Source organism: Labrus mixtus, chromosome 23 (assembly GCF_963584025.1).
Source record: "Labrus mixtus chromosome 23, fLabMix1.1, whole genome shotgun sequence".
NCBI classification, from domain to species: Eukaryota; Metazoa; Chordata; class Actinopteri; order Labriformes; family Labridae; genus Labrus; species Labrus mixtus.
Genome location: NC_083634.1, coordinates 11,751,398 through 11,776,359, shown reverse-complemented (window position 1 = coordinate 11,776,359; position 24,962 = coordinate 11,751,398). Strand labels below are relative to the sequence as shown.

Here is a 24,962-nt window from a genome sequence, read left to right as displayed (position 1 = left end):
ATGTTTTCAGTGTAATCATGCAAAAGCACAGCTGGCTTCCATTTCTCTCCGCCTCGAGTCTCCTGCTCCACACACTACACCCTCAACCCCACCTGCCTCCACCTCTTAACCACCAAAACCTTCACGCACCAACTCGTCCTCCTCTCTCTCTCTCTCTCTCTCTCGCTCGCTCGCTCTGTCTCGGCCTCTCTGCCTGTTTGTCATTGTTGTCGTTTGCAACCCCGTGTTTGCTCTCTGCGTCTCGTACTTATCTGCTTTCCCTTTCCTCGCCGGCTAAAGCCCTCCCCTCCTCACCCTGTCGATACACACACAAACACACAAACACACACACTTCCCTCCACCTCCACCAACCCTCTCCATACTTAATGGAGCCACCAGCCTCTGTGCCTCCTGCAGTGAGCCTGGATTGAATTCAATTAGGGAGATTGTTTGCCCTCCAGAGTTTACTGGTGGGCTCTGTGGATGATAGGTTTGCCTGCCGCTGCAGACGCCGCCCCTCCTCCTCCTCCCTTCCTTCATTCACACAAACACCTACGCACACGCACACACACACACACACACACACACACACACACACACACACACACACACAAACATACTCCGCTTCATCCATCTACCATCCAACTCAATCCAACCCCTCCTTTTCTGTTTTCCCTAACCGCTTCCTTACAGCGCTGAATATTTATTTCTTGGGTACATTGTTTACATTGCTTTTTCGAGCCCCCGTCGATGTTTTCATGTTATTTTACAGCCTCGTATTCAACAAGATCAAGGCATAAAAACTTGCCACCGAGGGAGAATGTGTCATTTCACCTTTTTTTTTCCGATAAGGCCTCGGGGGCTCATATCCTCTGTGCGCGACTGTTTCAGGAGATTTGATGGGATGGGAGATTTCAGAGGGGGAATAATTGAGATGCATTTGAGCTCAATCCCAGCATCTACCTCCTACACACACACACACACACTCATCCCGGGATAATCCCATTTTTAGAATTAATTTGCCACTCCGCTAGCATATCCCTCTCCGGCACAAAAGAAAAGGGCAGTGAATTTGCTGACATGGGAGAAACGGTCACATTAGTTGCAAGGTGAAAATAGAATAGGGCCGTCATTTGAATAACATTGAGAGCAGCAGGCGGTAGCTGTGCGTGCCGCTGGCGTGTGCCTTTTTTTTTTTAAATATGAAGAGTAAATCTGATACAAACATAATGGGCTTGGTCTCTGTTCTGTGCAGAAACACATTCCAACGACTCGTCCTGCAACCCGCTGCTTTCCTCCAGATGTCACGCTGTGTGAAGGTGTTCTGGTGCTTCTCAGGAATCACATACTGTATTAGTGCTGAAAGATGTCAAATGAATTAAAAGCTAAGGATCGCTTTGGTGAGAGATATCCTAACGCTCTCCGACGTGTAATCACAACCTTCATTTGTAGCACCTTTTTTTTTTTTAAACCTAATTTGTGCTCACTTTAGATTACGTCTCATCGACATCAGTGAGATCCTTTTCCTGCCAAGAAGTAAATACAATCTTCTTGATTTACAAACCGCACACCTACAGTGTGCAGGGTTAATTCTAAGATGAGGTAATTGATTCTTGCTGGGGATTGTTTCAGTTGAAGATATTCCGCTAAAACCTTGCCATAAAACGACTCGGAACAAATTGTTCCAAATCGAGCAACCACCTTAATTAGAATTTTTTCAAAGGAAGAAGACCAGCTACATTCATTTTTTTTCTCCTGGTCATATATTGAAAGACTTTGAGTTTCTTTTAGAATTAATCCAAAGTTATTATGTACCCCTGATAATAAAATGCTGCTATTCTGCAGGGAATGTCTTCATACCATGTTAGACTTACAAAGATGTCTGGGTTCTAGATGTTTGTCGGGAAGTAATTATCAAGGAAAGATCTTTGATTTTACAAATCTAGACCAGCAAGCTTTCTTTCAAGAGAACAAACCTTTCCATCCTCCTGAAATACTTTGCATACCCAACATGGTTGCCCATAGCACCGGCCATTCAAGTTAGTTTGACCATAATGGCCTGCGATGACATTAGCCCTGCCAAGCTTTGGTTCTGTTATCTTAAAGCCCTGCCATTTGTTTTCATAGTGTGATCCTGCCCAGACCTCTCCAAAACATGCAAAACAGCTCATTTGAATGGAAAGGGAGTGAAGAGCCTTTTGGCCGATGTCAGCAGTGTTCTTAGATTTGAATCCTGTCCAGAGATAGTTGACTTTGCACGTCTTTGTTGTTTGTGTCCTGTTACTTGGGCGACTGCGGTCAGCGCCCCAAGCCGTCTGGCTCGAGGACACCGGACAGGGTGTCGAAAAACCGACTAAATCACCTCATTATTTCAAAGGCACACACTGCTTGATGTAGTGCAACGCAAAATTGGTTGACCCTCTTTGCAAATTGGTGTTGTCCTGACAACAGCAACCAGCGGATAATGTATTCACTTAAGACATGTTTGTGGTCGTTTTGTCCCGAAGAGGCAGCGAGTTCATATGAGAACAGTCCTGCATCTGCATAAACATGTCACTCATTCATCTCTAACCCTAACCCTAAATTGGGGTTGGACATTGTGGAAAAATGTGTGCACTTGGAAGATGCCCTTAATTATCAAACGATAGTTGGTTTTCACCTAAAGTGTACGTACATTAGCCTGAGGTGGCAGTTTCAGGAATCATCAAAGTAGTTTAATTTAGGCCAGCATGCCACACCAATGCAATTATTTGCTTTTGTTTGAGCAGCCTTTTTGCACTTAAGGCATCTGTAACCTTAATAATTCAGCGTCGGGTGCTTTGGGGATATATTTATATATATATATATATATCTGTGTGTGTGTGTGTGTGTGTGTGTGTGTGTGTGTGTGTGTGTGGTGGTGGTCTTTCTATATCAGCAAATGTGTGTATGTCAGCTGGGATATGAAAAAATGTGCCTGCACATCTGCTTAATGTGGTGTTGTGCTGCGATGTTTGTGCATGTCCACCCACTCCACCTATTCCCATACAATATTCATGTACTCTGTAGCCCTACATTCAAGCTGCATTATCATGATAAAAGCATTCATTCCTCTGTGATTTCTGCATTCAGCCATCATTTCTTTGAAGACTTAATCTGTTACTCATGAAGAAAAAGCATTACAGAAAGATAAGTGTAAGAGTAAGTATTAATTTACAGACAGCATGCAGTTAGCTAAGCATAGTGTACAGTATTAAAGGGGGAAACGGCTAACACTGTCTTCCTCAAAATGTAACAAAATTGCCAACCAGAGCATGCACAGTTCAGTTAATATACTCACACTATATTTCCTTTTTCTGTTTTTTTTTTTTTGTCTAAACCCCATGAAGTCACTCTCCCGGCACACTTTTCTTTTAACATTGTTTGTTGGACGGATTTCTGCAAAACCACACTTTTGTAACAACTTGTCCCCCCCCCCCCCCCCCCCCCCTCCCCCCTCTCTCTCCCAATCTTTTCCCTCTCACACATAAACCCACACCGTTATTGCCTGTCACAACCCACCTCTTCAGTCCCGACAGGGCTGTGCAGGTGAACGTTTCGCTTGTCTTGATTGGGAGAGGTAAAAGTCCATTCGACGATGGTGACCCCCCCCCCCCAAAAGTCTTGACAGCGAGAACGGTAAATTTGGAGGGGGAGCTATTTTCGTGAAATGAGCGAAGGGGTTACTGGGGATGTAAGTGCGAGTGGCCTGTCATGGGCCCGGGCTCTCGCTCTCCTGATACCTGCCCTGGCAGTTTGGGTGTCTTAATAAAAACGACACCCTTGACAGTGAACTCACACAGCAGCCGAATGGCCCCTCTCCGTCGCCTTTGTGCCCAGCTCTACCTCTCCTTCTCTTCCCACTGTGACTCTCCGTGGCCCGCTCCTCCTCACCGCGGCCATTTACGCTAATCTAAACGAACGAGACGATCTGTTGACGACGATTAGATCCAAACGCTCCTCGCACCTCTGGGGCTACGCTGATATCATCTGACGCGACAGAAGAATCAAAAGTAGCAATGGCTACTAATTTGAAAGACACTGATGCTATTTGAGCTTCTCGGCATTGGGTTAGAGATATGGTAAGTGGATACTGAAGTCAGTGTTTACAGTGTCCAAATGCATCTTGACGAGAGAGTTGCCTGCTAACTTGAAGAGTGTTTCCTGTCTGGTTTTTGTTACACTGATTCTCACTTGAACTCCTCCTGCACCCTGTCCAAAGCTTCAGCTCCAGCGAAGGTGTGCAGCTCTAATCAGCTCCGTTTGATGTGCGGAGGCAGAAGGCTTTACGGAGGGAGCCGAGATCTCTTAGGACATTAAGGGGAGAGTAGAGGGAAGAGATTACTGCTGGTCTTTTTATAGAGGATCACTCCATCTTGTCCTTTTTAGCTCACTCATTAGTTCTTGCCTTTTCCCCCCGGAGGGCGATTCTCTCTCTCTCTGTCTCTCACACGAGACCGGGGCCACTTGCCTCGCGTTGGCGAGGAACCTTTTCTGGCGATCAGTTGTTAACCAAATATGATTCCCGAGCCCGTCCGCCATTGTCAAGTCACAGTCAGGAGGCGCTTGTGTGGTCGGAGCTGCTCCTGTGATGGCAGGTGCTGGGACGAGAAAAAAAAAAGAACAAAAAAAAGATCCCAGGAGAGGGGAAAGGGAAGCAGATGAATAATGATTTGCACTCCCTTTTCTTTTGTTGGCAGTGGAAAGCATGACATGCCTTTACTCTGTTTTTTTCCCCCAATTCCCTCCATTCCCCCCCCCCCCCCCCCCCTCGGCTGGTACCTGTGAAATCAGACATCCTTCTGTGCCTGTCAAAAAATAACCAACAGTCGGCGACTTGCTGTCAGGGGAGTTCACCGCCTTACAAACCGGCAAACACGCCGAGGTAATCAGAAGTTGTCAAAAGCGAAGTGTCCTCCGCTATGGCTGAAAGTGTGGTCCATGTTTGCCTGTCGAACATCAGAGCTTTTGGCTGCGGTCTATGTGTACTAATGGCCTCCTTATAAAACTGGAATCATTCAATAATGTCCTGGGACTGCATATTCGCCAGCATATTTGTTGTTTAGCATAAGATAATGGAGACACAGATGAGGAAAAAAAAAAAAGCTGCTTTTTGTCACTGCCGTCCAACCCTATTGTGTGATGTCTGGCTTTCTCGGACTTTCATAACGGCTTCTGATTATACATCATTTTCTGAGCACAACAACCGCTGCTCCTTTTTTTTTTTTTTTTTTTGCATATTCCCAAGTGGTTGGTGGAAATGCCATTTACATATTTTGTCCTCCATATGCATGACCCCACTCCCCAGCCCCTCTGAGAGAAAGCACCTGTCCCACGGAAACACAACCGGAGAAATTATTGATTTGCATCTGTTTAATCTGAGATGAAGCCGGGCCGCCTCCCTGCTGTCAGCCGCGCAGTTCTCCGCGTGACGATCCCAAAGGTGCGATCACGCCCGTCTGTCCTTTTTTTTTTTTTTTTTAACGGTGGCTCTAAACCGCGGACAGGGGGCTGCAATCTGTTTCCGCCCTTCCTTGAATTTTATTTACAGCCCCAGCCTGGCAATAAAGCTCCAAATTTATGGCTTACTTTTTAATTAGAAATAATGTCTTGTAGAGTTTTAATGATGGATGGTTTAATCAATATATAGACTGCGGCTTGGCCCTATGATGAACGTCCGTATTGACAGCGTGCAGAGTAGCCTAACTTAACACTGTGTATTTCAAAGAAATGTGTAGTGTTTTGTTGGGGTGATGGAAACTGTACACTGCCCCTTTCTACGCCTCGCTTCATTCTGTCTCCCTCCTTTTTTGCTGTCTCTTGCTACTCTGTCAACACTTTCTCACAACAGGCGATGTTTTCTCCAGAATGAATCAACCTCCGCTGTCACACTGCATTTAGGCAATTATTTTTTATCTCGGTAAAAACCCCCATTGTGTTGGATGCCACATTTGCTCGGGTTTAAATAAAATAAGTGTTGAAGGTAGGGTTCCCGTGAATGGAAACTGACAAGCTTGGAGGAATGCAGTTCTCAATAGGTAGAGATTTTCTTTTTTTAAACGGGTAAAGCAATTTTTCTTTTTTTTCTTTTTATTATTTCCTTCTTCAGGTTTAGAAAAGAGGGAGCAGAAAGGATTTTTCGAAGGCGAATAATTAAATAGGAATCAAGTCAATGGGATTTGTTCCCTGGCGCTGTGGATGATTGCGTAATATACACCTGGGAGGGAATTATGGTACTTGACAACTGAAGTTCAATTTTGTCACTTGTGGCTTATTGAGAAGTGTTCGGGCAAGGCTTTGAAGAATGTATGGAACTCTCTGATGGGCAGAAAGCAGCTATTAAACTGATGAGGAGGGCGTCTGATCTCATCCACTGTTTGCTTGATGAAGGTCTAGAACTGAAATATTGCTAAAAAAATGTCTGTTTGCGAGTCAGGCAGTGTGCGGGACGTTGCCTGTACGTTTTCGATGGACACATTGCTCTCCTACGTACCAGTCTTAAGAATCGACATGTGAAGGATTTTTCAGTTTAAACTCTTCAGAGATTCAAATTTAAAGTGAATTACGTTCAGCCGTGTCCCGAAGTGATCTTTGCAATGTGATTGTTGGTGCTACACACCAGACCACCTGCCTCCAAGAGAACTCTAATAGATAGACTAATCTTGTCCATATGCACAGACACGGAAACCAACACACAGCAGCATTATACCACTGTCCTCTAAGACCAACCACAAAGCCTTTCTTTCTCATTGATTAGTGTTGCAGTCACTGCCCAGGGCATGCAGCGGCCCCAATAATGTCTTTATGCTTTGTTTTCATGCTCTCTGGAATAGAATAACAAGGAATGAAATGGATCCCATGCTTTGGAGCTTGACTAGTCCCTCTAGTCAATGGTTAACTGTTCTTCGGCAATTCAAAGCATCCGGGCTCTGTCGCAACTGACCGCACTTCTGTAGATCTTGACCTGGGTTGGTTTTCTTACCGACCCCCCCCCCCCCCCCCCCCACACAGCCTCACGGCCTCACTTCCACTGTTCTCCCAATTCCTTCATTCTGCTGGCATGTCTGAGCTTATCTTGCCGCCTTTGTGCAACATAAGCACGTAGATAAGCAGCATATTGGGCAGGGTTACTCATGTCTGTCTTGTTCATTCATCAGAATCCTCTAATTCCCCCCCCAGAAACCTATTTCCCAGACTGCAGGTGGCCCGTGTTGTAACACCAAGGGCAGGCCTGATCTCTACAAAGCAAACATAGACATTTAGTCACCGCTGCTGCTTTTGTATTCCCCGCAAGTGCCGGTAATGCTCCACTATGCATGTGTGCTGCGAGTGTACACATGACTAATCTCAAAGACATTGTAGAAACATACCACAGATAGGTACGCAGCTTAACCCGGGATTAACAGTGAAACCGGGAATTATTCATTTGTTGTATTTTCCCCCTTGATTGACAGATAGGTGGCACATACAAAATAAACAGATTCCTACAGGGATCTTTACGGTGGTTACCCATAAGCCCAAGAGTCCACAGGTGTTTCCAGTTGTGCCGTGTCTTTGAAAAGCCTATAGCCTCCAGCAGGCTTTAACTCGCCTTTCTCCAAGCATGACCCAGTTCTCGCAAACCCGTGACACACAGAACCCTAACCACGTTTGAGGAGAGTTTATTAGGAACAAGCTGCTACAAAGCTGAGTTAGAGTAATGCCCCGAGACTCCAACTGGTCCTGTTTCACCAGTAAGGGGTCAACCCCCGTCCACGATTTTTCGTTCTGGGCAGTTAATTAGGAATTAGAACATGGCACGACCCGCAGGATGTTCTCCATGGTTAGAATAATGAACACCTGGAAATGGCATTGAGCAAGAGCGGGAAGAGAAATTCATTTGGCTTGTGCACAAGTCATTCCATTAAGACTTTTGAACTCTTGCGGCCTTGATAATTACACATCTTTTCTCCATTTCTTTGCAGTCTTTGTACATGCACGCGGAATTTATTTCATTAATTTTGAACGATTTAAGGGACTGAGGTGTTCCCTGGCTGGGAAAATTGGACTCCTATAAGTCATGTGATCTATGGTTTAATAAAGTTAGTGAGAGGAAGATACTGAAATGTATTGGGCAGAGATGGGAATGAATGCAGTCATGCACAGCGCCCATGACATCTTTTGCAAACCAACTTTACTTTCTTTAAAATATTTAGATTGAGGTTTGTCTGACTCCAAGTTTTTTACAGGTTTGTATAAAGTGGGGGTAATAATACATTTAGAAAAGTATGCATGTAGATAAATAATGCCAATAAAATAATGTATCATTTTTGCAGCAATTCCCCTGTTGCTTATGTTGTTTTAGAGGTTTTGAGCAGGGATGAACTTTGAATTCTACGTTGCCTGCTCATATCTTGTGCTCCATTTCTATCACCCAAACGGGAACTGCCTCGGTGCTGATTGTATATTCAGAGGTGAATGCAGCACAGAGGGAGCACGGCCAGAAAATACAGACCTTAAAAGTTCCATATACATGCTCTGTTTAAAAAAAAAAAAGAAAAAAGAAGGAGAAATCCAATTCAAATATTGCTTTTCTGTTGCAGCTTGCATGTTCATGTGGGCTGACAGTGATTTTGACATTCTGCTTGTGTATATGGCTCAGTTTTTGCTTCCCGTCTGCCTTATCATAATCATTTGGCCCAGTGCCTTGATTCGAATTGGTGAATTGTTCCACCCCTGAGTAGGTAGAGTATGATACATCTGCTCGTAGGCCACATTATTTTATCAGCTGCATTTGCAGGTCACAGTGCAGAAGGTGGCGTGTGTGTTTTTTTTTTTCTTCTTCTCCCTCTGTCTGTGCTGGCAGTGAGTACGCCCCAGTACACACAGTCCCTCGATGCAGTCTGGCAGACCTAGTGAATCATCTTCCCGTCACAGGTGGAGGAAATACAACAGCGGGATTGGCAGTCCAAAGGTGGCGTCTGGCCCGCTGTTGAGTGAGGTGTTTGGCTTGCTTCCGCTGGAAACCAGGATATGTCATATTTTTCATGCAGGAGGAGGAAAGTAGTCCTGCGAGTTTGTATTTTCTCTACCCAGAAGGAGCAAACCAGTTATGCTGTTAAGTGAATCAAATTATTTTGAAGATTATATTCCAATTTCCTTACAAAGTAGCACCATTGGTAAGAATTGTAGCTATGCTTGCATTTCTTTTTGTGTGGTTGTCTTGCACTCTTCATGTGCGTTTGAGAGGCAGTTTTTTTTTAAATCTTTTTAGGGAAGGTGGTTGCGAGGGCCGCTGATCAAAGGCAGGATCCTCAGGGCCAACAAGGGCCTCAGCGCGCGCAGCAGATGTTTCCCGTCTCCGTTAGCGCCTCAGTTAGAGCTATCCCTGTTTAACCAGCTCCTGCTAATAGTCCCCGCTGGCGCCGAGTACGCGGGATCGCTTTTCTTCTCTTTTGTGTGCTGAACATGGGACTGAGCGCGAAACGCCAGGGATATCTTGTTCCTTCTGTGACACTCTCATTGTGCTCCTCGGTGAATTTCTGGCCAGAAAAAAAATGCCTTTTTTTTTTTTTTTTTTTCTCCAGTAATTGGGTGTGAATGAAACACTTGCGCTTGCCTATTGTCTACAGTATACTCTTGCATTCAGGCCAGTGGTTAAAACAAGCCAAGAGAGGATGCAGAAAAGGGTAGAGAAAACTGTCTTGGAAGGGGGAAGTTCATATTTAAGGCATCAATGGGAGATACAGCAAGAAAAAGACCGGTGCATTCGGGAAAAAAAAAAAAAAAAAAAAAATCTGGCATTTAAGCTTGCAGAAAGTGAGGAAAAGCAAAAAGATACCAAACTTTCCAGAAGTAGCAAGGGGATGCAAATGGTTTCCAGCATGTGAGGATAAAGACAATTCACCAACTATGGACTGGAATTCAAAGAGGACAAACACTGTTTTTAATATGGAACAGCTAGATAAGAACAGGGTTGTTCATATGGCATGCGGGAGATTGATTGAGAGATTCGGTGGGCCTAATTGTGCTGTACCATCTGCCCAAGTTACAGAACCTGCCAGGCATGTGACAGTTTCCAACAGGCTCACTGACGAGCAGATGTGTGCAGGAGAGTGCACGTGTGTGTGTGTGTGTGTGTGTGTGTGTGTGTGTGTGTGTGTGTGTGTGTGTGTGTGTGTGTGTGTGTGTGTGTGTGTGTGTGTGTGTGTGTGTGTGTGTGTGTGTGTGTGTGTGTGTGTGTGTGTGTGTGTGTGTGTGTGTGTGTGTGTGTGTGTGTGTGTGTGTGTGTGTGAGCGTGTGTGTGTTCAAGCAAGTCAATCTCACTTTACTTTGTGATCACATCTTCTTTTAGGGAATTAAGACAAGAATATTTCTGTCTCGAATCACAGAGAAGTGACAAATGCAAATGCACATTGTGAAAGTTCCTTTTCTGCATAATTAAATCTCGTTGTGTGGCACTTTTCTTGTGTGTCTTATTATTTTTGGGATCTGCCAGTAATTTTGGAGCAGTCATCGGTGCTGTCAGCATTGCTATTGATATAACAGCCTGACAAATGTCATAGGCACAGAATGAATTAGCATAAATCAATCAACCAATCCCCCCCCACCCCCCACCCCCTTTCCTTCCACAATGAAACATATCGCCAGTGGAATTTCACAAAAGAAACTAACAAGATGCTCTACACAAAACACGAATACTAATTCATCCAGTAAACTCATTGGGTATTCATTAAGATGGACGATGAGGGAATGTTCGCAAACCAAATCTGCATACATCATATTATTTGCAAGGGACGGACGTAAAACAAAAAGAAACTTTGTACGTGTTGTCTCAATTACTTAGATAGCTGAGATTTGTCATGGAGTAGGTATATATGTTAGGAGATTGCTTTCTGCTTGCTTGCTCTGTAAGAGTTAGAAGAGCTGATTGATGCAACCGCTGTAGTAAACATTAAGCTATGCTGCTGCTGCCGGTTAGCTTGCACACGATAAAGACTGTAAAAATCAAAGACAGCCGACCTGGGTTTATTAGCGTACCTATTACCATATTACATGTAGGAAATCAGATTTCTAATCAAATAGAATGGGATCCAACGTTATTGGAGCTGGTAGGCGTATTTTGTAACCTTTGACCATCTGTTTACTAGCTCCCAGTCTTAATGCTAAGCTAACTGTCTGTTTTACCATACAAAAATAAGAAGGGCATTCATTTAATCAGAAAAAAGCTAATAATAAATTGACTAATATTTTGATTACTCAATACATTTCAATGATTATACAAAAAGGCTCTTTGCTATACCCTGAACGACAAACCTGGATATTCCCAAACGGAGAATATAGCTTATTACTGAAACACCCAGATCTCTCGAAAGTCAGACACTGAAATTATTCCAACAAATGGAAGAAGGTACAGTACACTCCCCTTTACTCGCTTCCAAGAAGAGCAAAAATTGGACATCTTTGTCTTGCCAAAGCGAGGACACCAGATTAGCATTGCAAGCTAATTGCATCGTTCTATCAAATCAGCAGCAAACATCCTTCTGCTGCTTTCTCCATGCCAGGGGTTTGACTTGGCTTTCATAGCTCCTTATACTCCCTTTTAGCTATCAGTGGCTTATATCATTACTGTTACTACTATAATCAATTAATTACAAGACATTTATCTAGAGATTGTGTGCTGCATCTTTTAGGTATATAAGAATGATTCCAATATAGCCAAATGTTTAGCAGTCACTTAATGGCTACTGAAAAATACAATTTCAAAGATTTGCATTCATTGCTATTTATAAAATGCAGCTGGACTCTGTCGTCCCAAGAGTGAACATTTAACGGCTTCATTTATTGAGTTACCAAGCCGCAGTATCTCCACCTAAATAAAATGTACATGGAATCCTTGTTAATGTCCGGCAGCAGGCCAGGCCGCCAAACATGACGATAAAAGAATGGATTTGAATTTGCAAGCAGGAAGAGGAAGTTGACTGGTGCAAATCCTTCAGATGATGTCAACAATACGACAATGAGGACATTTTGTGGTTTCAAATGTTGTAAAGTCACAAACCGCAGACGACATTCCATCTCACTTACTCATGTTTAGAAAGAATATGGGACCAAAAGTTGTGTCCATCGTTGTCATATCTTTGCTTGTCTTTGTGTTCTACAACCCTGTCTCTTTTTCTTGATTTGGCCACAGATGACAGCGGACGTTGGCATGTGTTTCATATTCTGCATACTCATATCCCTAAGTCCCTCTTGTAATTACTATTCAGTAGATGCACTGTTTGGCACAAGGACAAAAGTTTGCATAATTTATGCAGAGCCGTCATCAATTTTTGAAAAATGGCCCCGGCCTTTTCTTGTGCTTTTAACTAAATAGATGCACTTCAGCCTGGACATAAAACGACCACAAGGAACAGAGAAAACTTTATTTATATCTTTACCTAAACTTTGAACCAATGCAGACTTTAGGCAGTAGATTAAAGCTGCGATATCCAGCTTCAGACTTCACTTGTTCTCCCACTGGGATAAGGCGACAACACTGTATGAAAAATGTAAAAATAATACTTTGCAAGACATCTCCTCTGCCTCCTGAAAAAGTCAGCTCTAAGATAAAGTTGTTGAAGATGAAATGTGTGTGATAAAACCAGGCAAACTTCCTCTGGATGTGTCCCTTAGGACTCTCACTTGAGGACAGGAAACTTTACTCTAAATCCCAAGAGAAGGTTCCTTTTTTTTTAGTTTAATGAAGATCAGCACGATGTAAATAAACTCCCTTTATGTTACTTTTTCTATGCCCATACATCCCACATCGGATTCCTGTGTCCCTAATCCTTGTTATGAACGTTTTTTTTCTGCTGAATTGTCCTCTGGTTTGGATTACAGTAATCTATGGATATAACATCGCAATCCTTTTCTGTTGCCAGACCACAGGATGGATGTTTGCTGTACTTTTTCTAGCTCTTTTGTTTGATGTCCTACAAAGACAGAAAATTGGCATTTGTCCTTTAATTTCTCAATAGCTTATGTCTACTGGACTGGGAACCATTATCCAGAATTCTGGAGGTAAATGGTAAGATTGAATAATAAGCTTCTTGGCTCCTCTGTCTCTGGTGATCGAGTATAAAAAAAGCGGCATAAAATTGCGTGTTTGTCTCTCTTTAGTCCTAAATCTGCTGCATGGAACTCCTAGGTAGCCATTTTTAATCTCCAAAAATGTGATTATGTTATTATAGTTCTTTGTTTGGACATATTTTTTGTTAGCTCTGTGATCTATTTAAAAAAACATTTGTTATATAATATGCATTAGGATAAACCAAATCTTGGAAAGGATCATCATTTCTCATCATTTTTGATTTAATTTGTTTTTGCAGACAAATCCCTTGTTGTACCAATCTACAGACTAATATTACATATTTTTATTTAGAACTATAGATATAAAAGTATGTTGCTGGTACAACGTCAATTCAGTGATGATTTATGGACATATTTAATGGGCTAGGTTTCCATTCAGACAGAGCTCATCAGATCATATTACCATTCTCTCATGCAGACTTAACATTTCCATTTAAGCCTGCTGTTTGCATCTGTGGAACCAATCAATAACCCAGCAGAGTGTGTTATTTGCATGGTAACTACCGTGGAGAAGACGGGAAAAGTCGAGTTTTAAAAGAAAGTTCCTGTGCAACATCCTCTTAAAGGTCGCATGAGAGCACTCGCCCCTTCGACCTTGGAAATATCTGTTTTGGGTAGAAAAAAGAATCAGATAAAAACTCAGTGACTTTGACTGTGCTTAATGACCGTTCTGCACAGACAAAACAAGGGCAACGATGCAGAAATATTCTCAAAATGGCTTACTAGAAGCGTTATTGCCTAATCTTTTTTTTCTTTCCTGAAGGAAAACAGATCGATGTGCTTCACTTGGTTAGGGCACTCTTGGGATGTATTACTCGTTTTTGTGACACAAAGCACCAAAGCCAGGATTTTACCGAGATTTCTGGATGCCAGACAAATATGTCAGAGGCGTCTCACTTCGTAATCTGACCTGGAGAGCTGTAGAATTTGAATACATACATATTTACAAGGAATAACATTTTGTTATGGATGGATTTGTCTGATATCCCACTTACTCTGCACCATGTATTGTGTTGTCAGATTGGAGCCTGACCATTTATTACAGCCTCAAAGAACCTGTGTGGAGACAGTGATGGAGAATGCTGAATACTCGATTGTATTTCTTTGGGATTTAAATGTAAAGATGAACATTAAGTATTTATTTAGTGTTATACAGAGGTTAGCCAATATTTGCATCCTCTCCTGAACTCTTATCAGAAAAAGAAACTTTAGCTAACTGAAGGCAACAGCATGAGGATACTTCTCCTTTTCTCAGCTTTCAGAGACAGCTTGAGTTTTTCCTTCTGTCCGTCAGTTTACACACAACACTGCTGAAAGTGGATATGACGCCATATGGCACTCTGAACCCTCGAACTACACTCTTCTAAGTGCTAAGTGCTTCATTTTTCACACTTGCATGAGGTCCGCTGTATTTATAATTCATTCAGCGGAAGGGCGAGCTTCACACGGTGGACGATACATTATATGCATGTTTAAACAATTTAACACCCCCAAACTGCGTCGCCTTCTCCGAGCTCATACACTGCAGGGTTTTCCTTCTCTGTTTGAAGATGGGACCCAGGATATGTTGCCCTATTAGAAAGCAATAACGGATAAATTGCTTTACAGATGTTTAATAAAGGAGCGCTATGAAAGACTGCAGGCTCTGAATAATTTCATTTTCAATCGTTCAAATTTGACACATTATTAAAATTTGAACGCTTTTTTTTTTTTTATTCTTGACCTGGAGGGTGTTGCTGTGTTTATTTGGTGGGAAATATCATATGCAAGTCTGACTCCCAGAACTATCCATCAGAGCATTTGCACTGAGCTGAGTTATGCGTTTGACACTTGTTTCCCATCATGCACTAGCTCTATATGAACACAGATGTGCATTCATGCGGCTCACACTCAATTTAGCATGAAACGTGAGTCAGGTTTCAGGCCCTGGCTTAATAACTGTGCTCTGGTGTTTAATGCTCGGGTCATGCTGTCGATGTGGTGTGATGGGATACATGGGAATGAAGACATTCTTTGACTTTGGCATGTGCACCCCGTGTGTTTTGATTGCAGCTGCACAGTACTGACAAACAGCTCAAGGAAAACTGAGCTGCTCAAAACCCACATGAGGACAAGGGAAAAAAAACGAAAACACCACATCTAGCCAGAGGGTTATGGTTCCCTTCTTGTTGAGCCTATCAGCAGGAGAGTAAACACTTAAGCGTGGCAAAATTCAGCTTGTTTCATTTTACGAGGTAGGACTCGGCTCCTAAATTTGTAAAAAAATGTGCCCACAGTTATTCAGGCTACAGCTGGCTGTTGGCAGAGCTCCTTCCTGCTTCTATTTCTAAGCCTGTTTATTTTTCTGATATCACGCATCACATGTTACAGTCTAAATCATAAAAGTGACTCAAACTACTCTGCATTTAAATTTCTGAATTTTTTTCCATGATTTCAGACTTTAGTAGACATAAACAGCCTTTGATTTTTTATTTTTAGTCTGCTTATGTTGAATTTGCCTTCAGAAATTAAAGCTGGCCGATTGTATTAGCTTGAAGCTAGGTAGCATTTACATTAGCTTCCTAAATTGGCTATTAAACCATCTTGGCTGTAAAAAAAAAAGAAGAATGTTTTATATCTTACCTGTACACACAACAAGCTGATGTATCCAACTATTGACGTGCTCATCTAAAAAGTGTTCTTCTTGCTACTCTTTTTAGTATGCTAGTTAGCATAGCACCCTTGTTATTGCAGTGAAAATTAGATAAACACCCAATTTATTCGATTCCTCACAATTTGGAGTTTGCGGTTTTGGATTTTGGAGGGCAGATAAAAGACTGTTGACTTTCTTTAAGTCCTGCATTGTCGGTCGCTAAATTTGCTGAAACATTGATTCCTGTGAAGGCAACTCGGTATGATAAGAAATACAGCGCAGAGATGATGCAAAGGACATCATGTGCAGCATTTATTGCTGTTTCAAAGTAGCTGAGACGCTAATCAGCAGCAGTGCCATTAAACCAATTTTGATAGAACTCTTAAGAAAATCATGATGACTTTGGTCCACTGATTCTAAATGAATGCTAACATTACACGTCGCAAGCTGTCTCCGTCTACCTTTTTTACACCCACACTTGCACACACTGCTTCGTCTCACTCAAGCCATTTGAATTTTTAAGGGATCGTCAAAGAAACTGTCAGCATCAGCTTGCGCGGAAGAAATCGCTCAAACGCAGTGAGTTATTGGCACCATTTGGCGCGGGCATTAGTGCGTGCATTCAGGCTGGGATCGCTGAGGTGTGCTTCAATCTGAATAATGATTTGCAGAGTCGGACCGAACATGGGACATTTCTCCGTGTCACTCCACTTAACATGTGCCTTTTCCGTTCTGATGACAGGTCCCTGGGTTTGACTGAATATCTGCTGGAAAAGCTGTGGGAGGAGTGGGGGGGGGGGGGGGGAAGCGTGTTCAGAGCAGCCAAACTAAAACCATGTGGTAATTAAAAGCAGTTCTAGAAAATCATTTAGAGAGGGCTGTAACATTGAGATTATAAGAATAAACCCAAGTGTTGCTGTGGTCTGAATCAAGCTTTCACTGTAAAATGTGCATACCCTTTGACATTCTCCTCTGACATTACATTTGCTTTATTGTATTATTTTTATTTGAGAGTTGTTACATTATCTTCATTCCTTCCTTGTGCATTAGCCTCTGTGAACCTTATTTTCCCTCATGATGATTCAGAGGAATCTATTGTAATGTTGGCATTATGCTTAAAACACAATGCTTGCCAGAATATATACACACACACACACATACACGCACACTTGGAATGTGTTTTGGCTGACATCTGAATCAGCTCCGGAGGCATTATGGGAGGTCAAAGCAGATGCAGCCTATATGCAGATAAAGCTGCAGCGATTGGAGCAGAAATGATTGCAATTCACGCTTGTGGGCTTTTTTTTTTTTCTCTGCACAGTTGAGACAACAGGAAAAAAAAAAAGAAGCAGAGCAGAGCAGTACATGTTGCCATCATCAATCACCTCAGAGGCTGTGATGTGTCAAAAGCATGAATGGCATGATTCTCATAGATAGGGCTGTTAAAAAATTCAGGCGTCGGGGTATGTTGTGCGAGGAGATTCCATCAGAGCTGAACCAGAGGGGAAACTCATCTCACGGTCCCACTCACTATGTTTACATGCATTTAGAAGTCCAGGTTATGAAGGGAAACCAGGCATGGAGGAAGGAAATCAGAGACATGTTTCCTATAATGATCACCCAAAAAGTTCTGACTACAAGCACCCATTGCACTTGAATTGAGGAAGCCAATATGTACTGCAGGGTAGTATTGATTGAAGTTATGGCTGAGGTTTCAGATAGTTCTTTTTGAGCGTTTACATTGGGAAAACATTGACAGGTTTTCATTATTGTCTGACTGTGCCTGACTTAAACAAAGTCCAACAGTGAAACCTTGGATTTGATTGTTTAAATTAAAAAAATGTATGACTTATTGGAACTTATATTGTTCCATCTTGCTCTGAGAACAAGGTTTCTCTTAATCCCTTACGCTGATTTCGGAAAACCAAGTTTCCTGGCTGCATTATGTTTAAGATATCAGGTTACAGCAAGGCCAACAATAACCAGGTTTTGTAAAGGGACAAGGCTAGCATTATATGTACGCCTGTTTTCTCATCGTCAACCAATGCCATGAGAAGAACCATCGTTGGTGTTAGCTTGTCTTTCTGTCCGTCACACTCAGCCTTAAGTCTAATTTCTCCTGCTAAAGACCTACATTTTAAACGCTTAGTTTCTGCAAATGTTGCTCAAGTGGGAGTAAATAGTGTATTTGTTCAGGATTATCTTCAGCTGCAGATTAATACACATCTGGTGCATTAGAGAGTATTTGCAGCATTAGGATGGGGTAATTTGGGATTCAAAGTAAACCATTATGCTCATATACATCTTAATGAAGGAACATGTCACCTATAGTCCATCTATTAGACACGTTGACAAGCATTTCATAGTTCACAAAGAAGTGCAGAATGATGGAAGAGATAAATTCGATGTATAATGGTTCAGTTTAAGTAGAATGCACTTCTTTGTGAGATATTGCCAATGGGATAAGTTAACAGTAAGAAATAAATTAGAATATCCTCTTACATTTTCTTTAAAGTCTTCTTAATGTTTTGCCCTTAATAGAGAAATGATTCATTTTGAAATTAAAGACGACACCAAGGCTTGGAGCTGCGTTTCTTTTTTTTCCTGGCTCCCAATGTTTTAAAGACCCTTAAATGGTCACGTTTGCAATGAGTTATACAAAACTGCACTGAAGGAAACCTCTCGAGTAAAATAGGCCCTGTGATATATGTACGGTCCCAGACAAGTCTACACCGTTTAAGTGTTTAAATTTATGTGAGTTAGATCTGCCACACGAATGAATTTCAGTCTCCCAAATTGGCTGGATCACATTTCTCATTTTTCAATCTCAGCTTTTGGATGCCACTATCAACTTTGATGAAACCTCTCAAACTCAAGATGGTAACAGATTTTTTTAAAAAAGGAAAGCAGCCTCTCTACTGGGAGTTCTAAGTCATCTGTTAATCAGAGACAACCATAATTATCCTAGAAGTGAGGCATTCTTCTCATTACTCAGCTTGCATGCCCAGCATTGCCAAGAGTTGCCGAACTATATCCATGCTGATGCTTTCCTCACATGAGCATAGAGGTGTTGGCTGCTGCTGCGATATTATCACCCTTCCCCAGGGACATATTGAGTAATAAATATTAGATCCACCAGTACTGTTTCACACAGATGATGATATTAGACTTGCCAGCCTGAGGCATCAGCTGTGTGTGCTGGATGTCTGTCAGAGCAAGAGTCCTCCCCTCCCCCTACACCAGACTCCCCCCCGTGCCGTCACCAACTGGTCCAGGGATTGCATGCCAGATTTGTGGTCCCAGAGACCCCACTTTGCTTTGTTTCCAAGTCAAAGAAGAGCATTGAAATGGACTCATGATATAGAAAACAGAATTCTGCTCTCCCTTGCCGGCTTCAAATGGGGGGCCCACGGTGGGGTTGGTTTGTAAAGGGCTTGTGGGAAGGATAGAGTTTCAGAGTTTGCTTTAAAGGTCCCCTACACACTCCTGATGGCCTGTTGTGCAGCTTGAAAACATTTCACTGTTGGACTGGAATAAAAATGAAATAAGAGAAATCTAAAGAGAAAGGACTGTGGGGTGGAAAGTCCTGTTCACTTGAGATTTGGGCATCCAGATATAAGTTTGTGATAAAAAAGTGCCTTACAGGACTCCCCAGATATGAGTCAACGTTGTTCTGTCTGAGGTGGTGTGAGGTTTTGGATCAAACAGGATCATCAGGGACGCAACAAAAAAAAAAAAAGAAAAGGCCACTGTGAGATTGGCATCTGTGTTGAAATGATTTGACAGTGACGCTTGAGTAAGTACACATCTCTGAGATTTTCTCAATGAATAAAAAATTGGAACGTAGATGGGCATTGTAGCAGACTTTCAAAGCGTCAGAGTTGTCACTCTTGCTTAAATAAGACGAGTCTAGATTCATGGTTACAGCTGTGAGGGTTTTTTTAAGGCATAGTGGCACTAACAGCAAGAGCTAACATCTACATACTGGGATGCTAGTAATGATAATGCTAGCACGATAATTAATGCTCCATGAGAGTTTCTCTGGCTCTGCTTTTTTTTTCTGTAATGCTAACATTACTGGTATAATAAGAAATGTTGATCTGAGGACATAGCTCGAAAAAAAAAATAAACTTGTGTGGATAATTAAAGTGTTATCACTGGGGAACATGATACTCTAAAGGAAATTATCTTCCAAGCCATACAATGGTTCTTGAGCTATTTAATGTAATCTTCTTGGAAAATAGAATTGATAAGGTGGATTTGCTTGTGATTTGGCGCTTAATGATAGACATTGAGACCAACCCGTATTGCCATTCCTAGAGTCATAGCACTAGTTCATAATAAATAAATGTACCCATTCATTTAATTCGTATGCAGAGACATTGTACACATTGTTAATTGAGTTTAGTAAATAACTGAGTTTGGCATAAAAACCTAACTGGATGACTTCACTACTCTTACTTGCCAATCTTTTTGGCCAAATTAAATACATGTTGCTTTGTAGATCTCCCAGCATTGATACGCTTGTTATTGATTGGGAAAAGGCCCATGCCACCAAAACGAGATTCCTGTTTTCCCGTCTGCATAAACAGGAGGCAATCTCATTTAAAAACTGACAGCGCTCCGAGTGGGTCCGCGAAACTTCCACTTATTTGGGGGTGTAGTACTCTGCAAAGTCAAAAGCAATTACTGACCTCGCTTTCATCTGCTCTGTAGAGGGGCAGAATTGTGTTTGTGGCCATGGCGTAAGTGGCAAAGAAAAACATCACACCAGGGTACAATTAGGACTTGGAACTGTGTCACAAGTCGCGACGATTCTGTGTTTTGTCAATTTAAGCATTTTAGTGCTGCCGAGGAGGAAGAAACAGGAAGAGCAGGAGGTTAGGAATGCAAAGGAGCAACTGTGTAAGAGTATTTGTCATAGAAGAGGACGGTGTTTATGCACTTGCTCTGTTCTCCACAATATATCGGCGCTGCCAACAAACACACAATATTGCATTTTCTACAGAGGATCTGGGTGCAAACCCTATTATTATGCTTTCCAGTCCAATCACACTGCAATTGTTAGGCCTTCCAGGTCCATCCATCCAAACCCCTTATTTGAATCCATATTGTGTGTTTGTAATGCTTTTTCTTAAACAGACTGTCCAATGTAGCAGCCTGTAACTGTCCAATATGTGTGTAAGGCCCAATCGGGGCCCTGTAAAAGCTGTGGTTTACGGTCTGTTCCTGTACACTGACATTCGCTCACTATCCCCCGGCCGTGATGTGGCTGCCTCACCCTGAGAGGACCGCCGCATTTAGATTTAGAAAAGGTCGCCTGCCGAGTCCAACCCAAACACATTCTGCCACTCGGCCAAGAGGGCAAGGTCAGTCAGTGGATTTTGTGTGTGTGTGTGTTTCACGCCTCTCCCTGAAATGTGTCTAAGTACATTAAAACACATAAGCACACACAGGTCACAGAGTGCCTCCACATTGGGTGTACAAGACTTACTGACCGTTCATGTTTGTGAAACATCCAAGATAAAAACAATACAAAAACATAAAAATCAACACGATTCTCGCTCTGTTGTCTCCGAACAGAGTTCCAGTGTGTTTTCACAGTTGTACTTCGACTAAGTCTTTAATGACTTAATTAGAATTAGTCAGCATCCAGTGAAATAGACCAGTACACCCTAAATGGCATTTTTTTTCCCTCAGTAAATTGCTCAGCATGAGAGTCGCTGCTGCTGAGTCTATTACAACAACTGCACTAATTGAAATCATGGTTTATGCAATGCTGCTGCAAAGCCCATGCCTAAGTTTTTCCTTTGTGTTAGGGAAAGTGGTGTACTGCATGGGATGCAAGGAAAAAAGCACATCAAGATGAAGAAAAAGCTTACTTGAGAGTCAGTCGACATTTAGATTGAGGTTGATTTTAACCTCAAGGCCCCAGCTTTCTCATCAAGTTTCAGAACTGGAGGTAAGATCAGGCATCCAGAGACCAGCCGTGATTTGTCAGACCTTAGAGCACTTGCCTTGACAAGAGAGAAGAGAATTGCTCTCTTTGTCCGGAGACATACCCCATGAGGAAGTTTGCCCAGACCAATCACACTTTCATCAAACTCCATTCTAGGCTACCCTGAGTGAGGATTGAAGGACCCCAAAGCCTCTCAGCTCTCCAGACTTCTAACATATTCTACTAGCAGGCAGCTCTTCTCCATGCCATGGAAAAAAAAAAAAAGAAATACCCAATTATAGATGATTATCTGTGAGCATGTTTTGTACAAGTCAGACTCAAGAAAGACAGGAAGAGCAGTTGGCAAGTTTCAGGGCTTCACAGGGCAACCTGATCCATAATGATTCGGAAATGGTTCATACCATCTTGGCTTGGCTGGCAGCTGTTGCCAGTGTACTCTGGGCTGTTTCTTTTCACTCAGGTCTGCGTTGGCTGACTGTGTTTGTTCTGAAGTGTTTAAAAAAAAAAAAGCATACAACAAAAACAGTTTTATTATAAGAGTGCTTTCAATTGTATTCCTCTGAACACCTTGAAGTGTTGTCCACATTCTTTCGCTTTTTCTGAACTTTTCAATTTTGAGTTAAAAAGAAAGTCAGTGCTCCTGGGTTCTAGCAGGGCCTTCACAAGTTTATTCTTGCCCGCTAATCGATCACTCCGAAAGCAGGGTCACTGAGGTCTTCACAAGTGAAGCTCTCTCATATTTCAGCCAGTGCTTTCTAAAAGTGGTTAGACAACACAAAAGGAGCCAACAAAGCCAACACCGTGACTGTTGACCCTTGGGTCAGCTATGTTTGGATGATTATTTACCTTAAAACACTAGGGGACTAACATTGGTGATTCAACAAGGAGAGGGATTATTGTGGTTGACAAATACTTGTTGGGTGAATTGTTTGCCTCATGTTTTTTTTTTTCCAACATTTTCCTGATACTTACTTTCTATACTTTCTAAACAAACTTTTTTTCCAGTTGGACTGATTTACTGTCTTTCAGATTGTAGAAGACTAGAAAACAACCCTAACCAAACCCTCTGAATGAAATCAGAGTTGCAGCACACTGATGTGACATAATCTTGAAATTAGAAGCCACATTAAAAGTTTGGGTCAAAGTTCAACCCTCAGTACAAAACACATATACCAACAATACAGCTGATATGAAATAAACGTGGAACAGCTGCAGGAATTCACAAGATTATATGTAGGACAGTCATTTCTAAAACTGTTATTCTTACACAATGTTTGCTTTACTTTTACAGCAATCCTTTTATTTTCACAAGAAAACATATTAAGTAAAAGAATGGACAAATAAAAATGGTCATAAAAGAATGTATTCCAGCAATGTCACTGGTGAATCAATACTGTCTCGCAACACAACATATTGCATTGATTATTTGGTCACACTTTCATATTGATATTTGCAGATTGAGGAATATTGCCAGGACCAGTACTTTCCACACAATAACAGACAGTGCAGGTTCGTTCAAAAGGTGTGTTGGCTGAAATGTCAACGCTTTAATGAAGAGGGCCTGTCAATAGTTGGCAACTAAACTTCCCACCCTGTTCAAAACGAATACCATCACTACTTTGCTTACAAGATGTGACAAGACGTAACTGAAATGGTTGGTCATTTCGGACAATATGATCTCAATGGGGCTATTCTTTCTGTAATTTAAAACAGGATTGAAGAAAAACTTGTTCAGAATCTCTTTTCTGTTTGTCATTTCTATGCCGAGATTGAGCATGTATTCATAAGCATATCTACACACACCTGCCGCCTGTTCCAACCGCTGGATTTCCCTGGTTTCTTCTCTCTTTCTCCCCCCTTCCTCTCCCTCTAATTGAGCTATGAGTAGAGTCCAGGTGGAACCCATTTGAATTCCCTGTGGTCGTGACCATTGTGGTTGCTCGTGACACAGTCATAGCTCTCATTTCCAGACCGTTTACAACATATTCTTGCCATCGCTAACGCTCGCTACAATCATTATGCCACCTAGACACACGATAGCAATTTGCGGTCAAAAAGCACGAACACAGACATGCAGGACCAGATGGAAGGCAGAATTAACATCGTAATCAAGTCTGTATTGAGTGCATGCAGCAAGATACATAATGTAGCCTACTATTGTGCATTGCATTTGCCTCGCCAGGGATGATATGCAATTCATGTTTTAAGATTTCATTATATTCTGTGCACTTGGCTCAGCATCAGATAATGATATTGAAATGCATGCGCCATTGGGATCAGTGTTATTGACATTGGAATTTGCTGTACCCCTGATTCAGGGGCTGAGCTAAAATTGCTGCTGTTGTTTGTGAGTGTGTGTGTGTAAGTAGGTTTTTTTTTCCCTCTCTTCTGAAATCTGGCAGGGAATGAAGTGTCTATTGGAAAATTATGCAAATGCAGTTAGGGGGAATACAAAATGAAGGGAAATTGGGACCTGAAAAGTCACATACAAATAAAAAGAAAATAAATGGAGCAGATGCCCTCCAAACATTGCAGAACTGAGAAAAATGGCCTGGTTGAGCTTTGTTTCACGTGTGAAAGGGTGTGCCTTGTGCTGTGCTTCTCTGTATGCTGTTGGGAAAAAAAGTGCTTTATATGGTTAACAAGCGTTCTCTATGCTGCCCATATTGAAAACAAAAAGAGGTTTGCTATAGATGGACAGCCATTCATGTTTTTCCTCAATAAGAACCAGGTGTTTATTAGCGCATTCAGATAAGCCTCGTCAAAGTTTATAGCCAATACTACAATAGCTGCTCTTTAAGTTTATAGCTGGGGCTAAAATCAGAATGCTGTCTTGCTAACGATGATATAGTGATGTGCTTATTTTAAACAAGTGTGTTTACCGTGTTCAACAGTATTTGCAAATGAAATCAGATAACTGACATGCACACTTAACACGTGCTAAAATCAAACTTTTCTTCAATAAGTTTGAATACAAATCTAATGATAGAAGTTTGCATTAGCAAATATTATATGCATTCTTAATGACCTACATGTTTATTAATGAAAGTAATCTTACCACATTCAGCATCTAAGTTGAGCAAACAGAATATTTAAGCTTAAATCAATGACATTACTAACATGCTAATATTTAATAGGTCTTTTACTACATTCACCATCTAAGTTGGCAAGCATTATCAGTATGCTAACATGCTCACATGCTCAAAAAGACAACACTAACATGCTTCTCTCTAGCAGATATGTTCACCACATTCTCCATCTAAG

The 24,962-nt window shown here is 41.8% G+C and overlaps 1 protein-coding gene across 1 annotated transcript in view; it reads left to right on the top strand.

The window, feature by feature from the left end:
* Positions 1–24,962, top strand: part of LOC132958274 (adhesion G protein-coupled receptor L3-like) — a 220,426-nt gene that overhangs the window by 28,016 nt on the left and 167,448 nt on the right. The gene's annotated exons all lie outside the window — the stretch shown is intronic.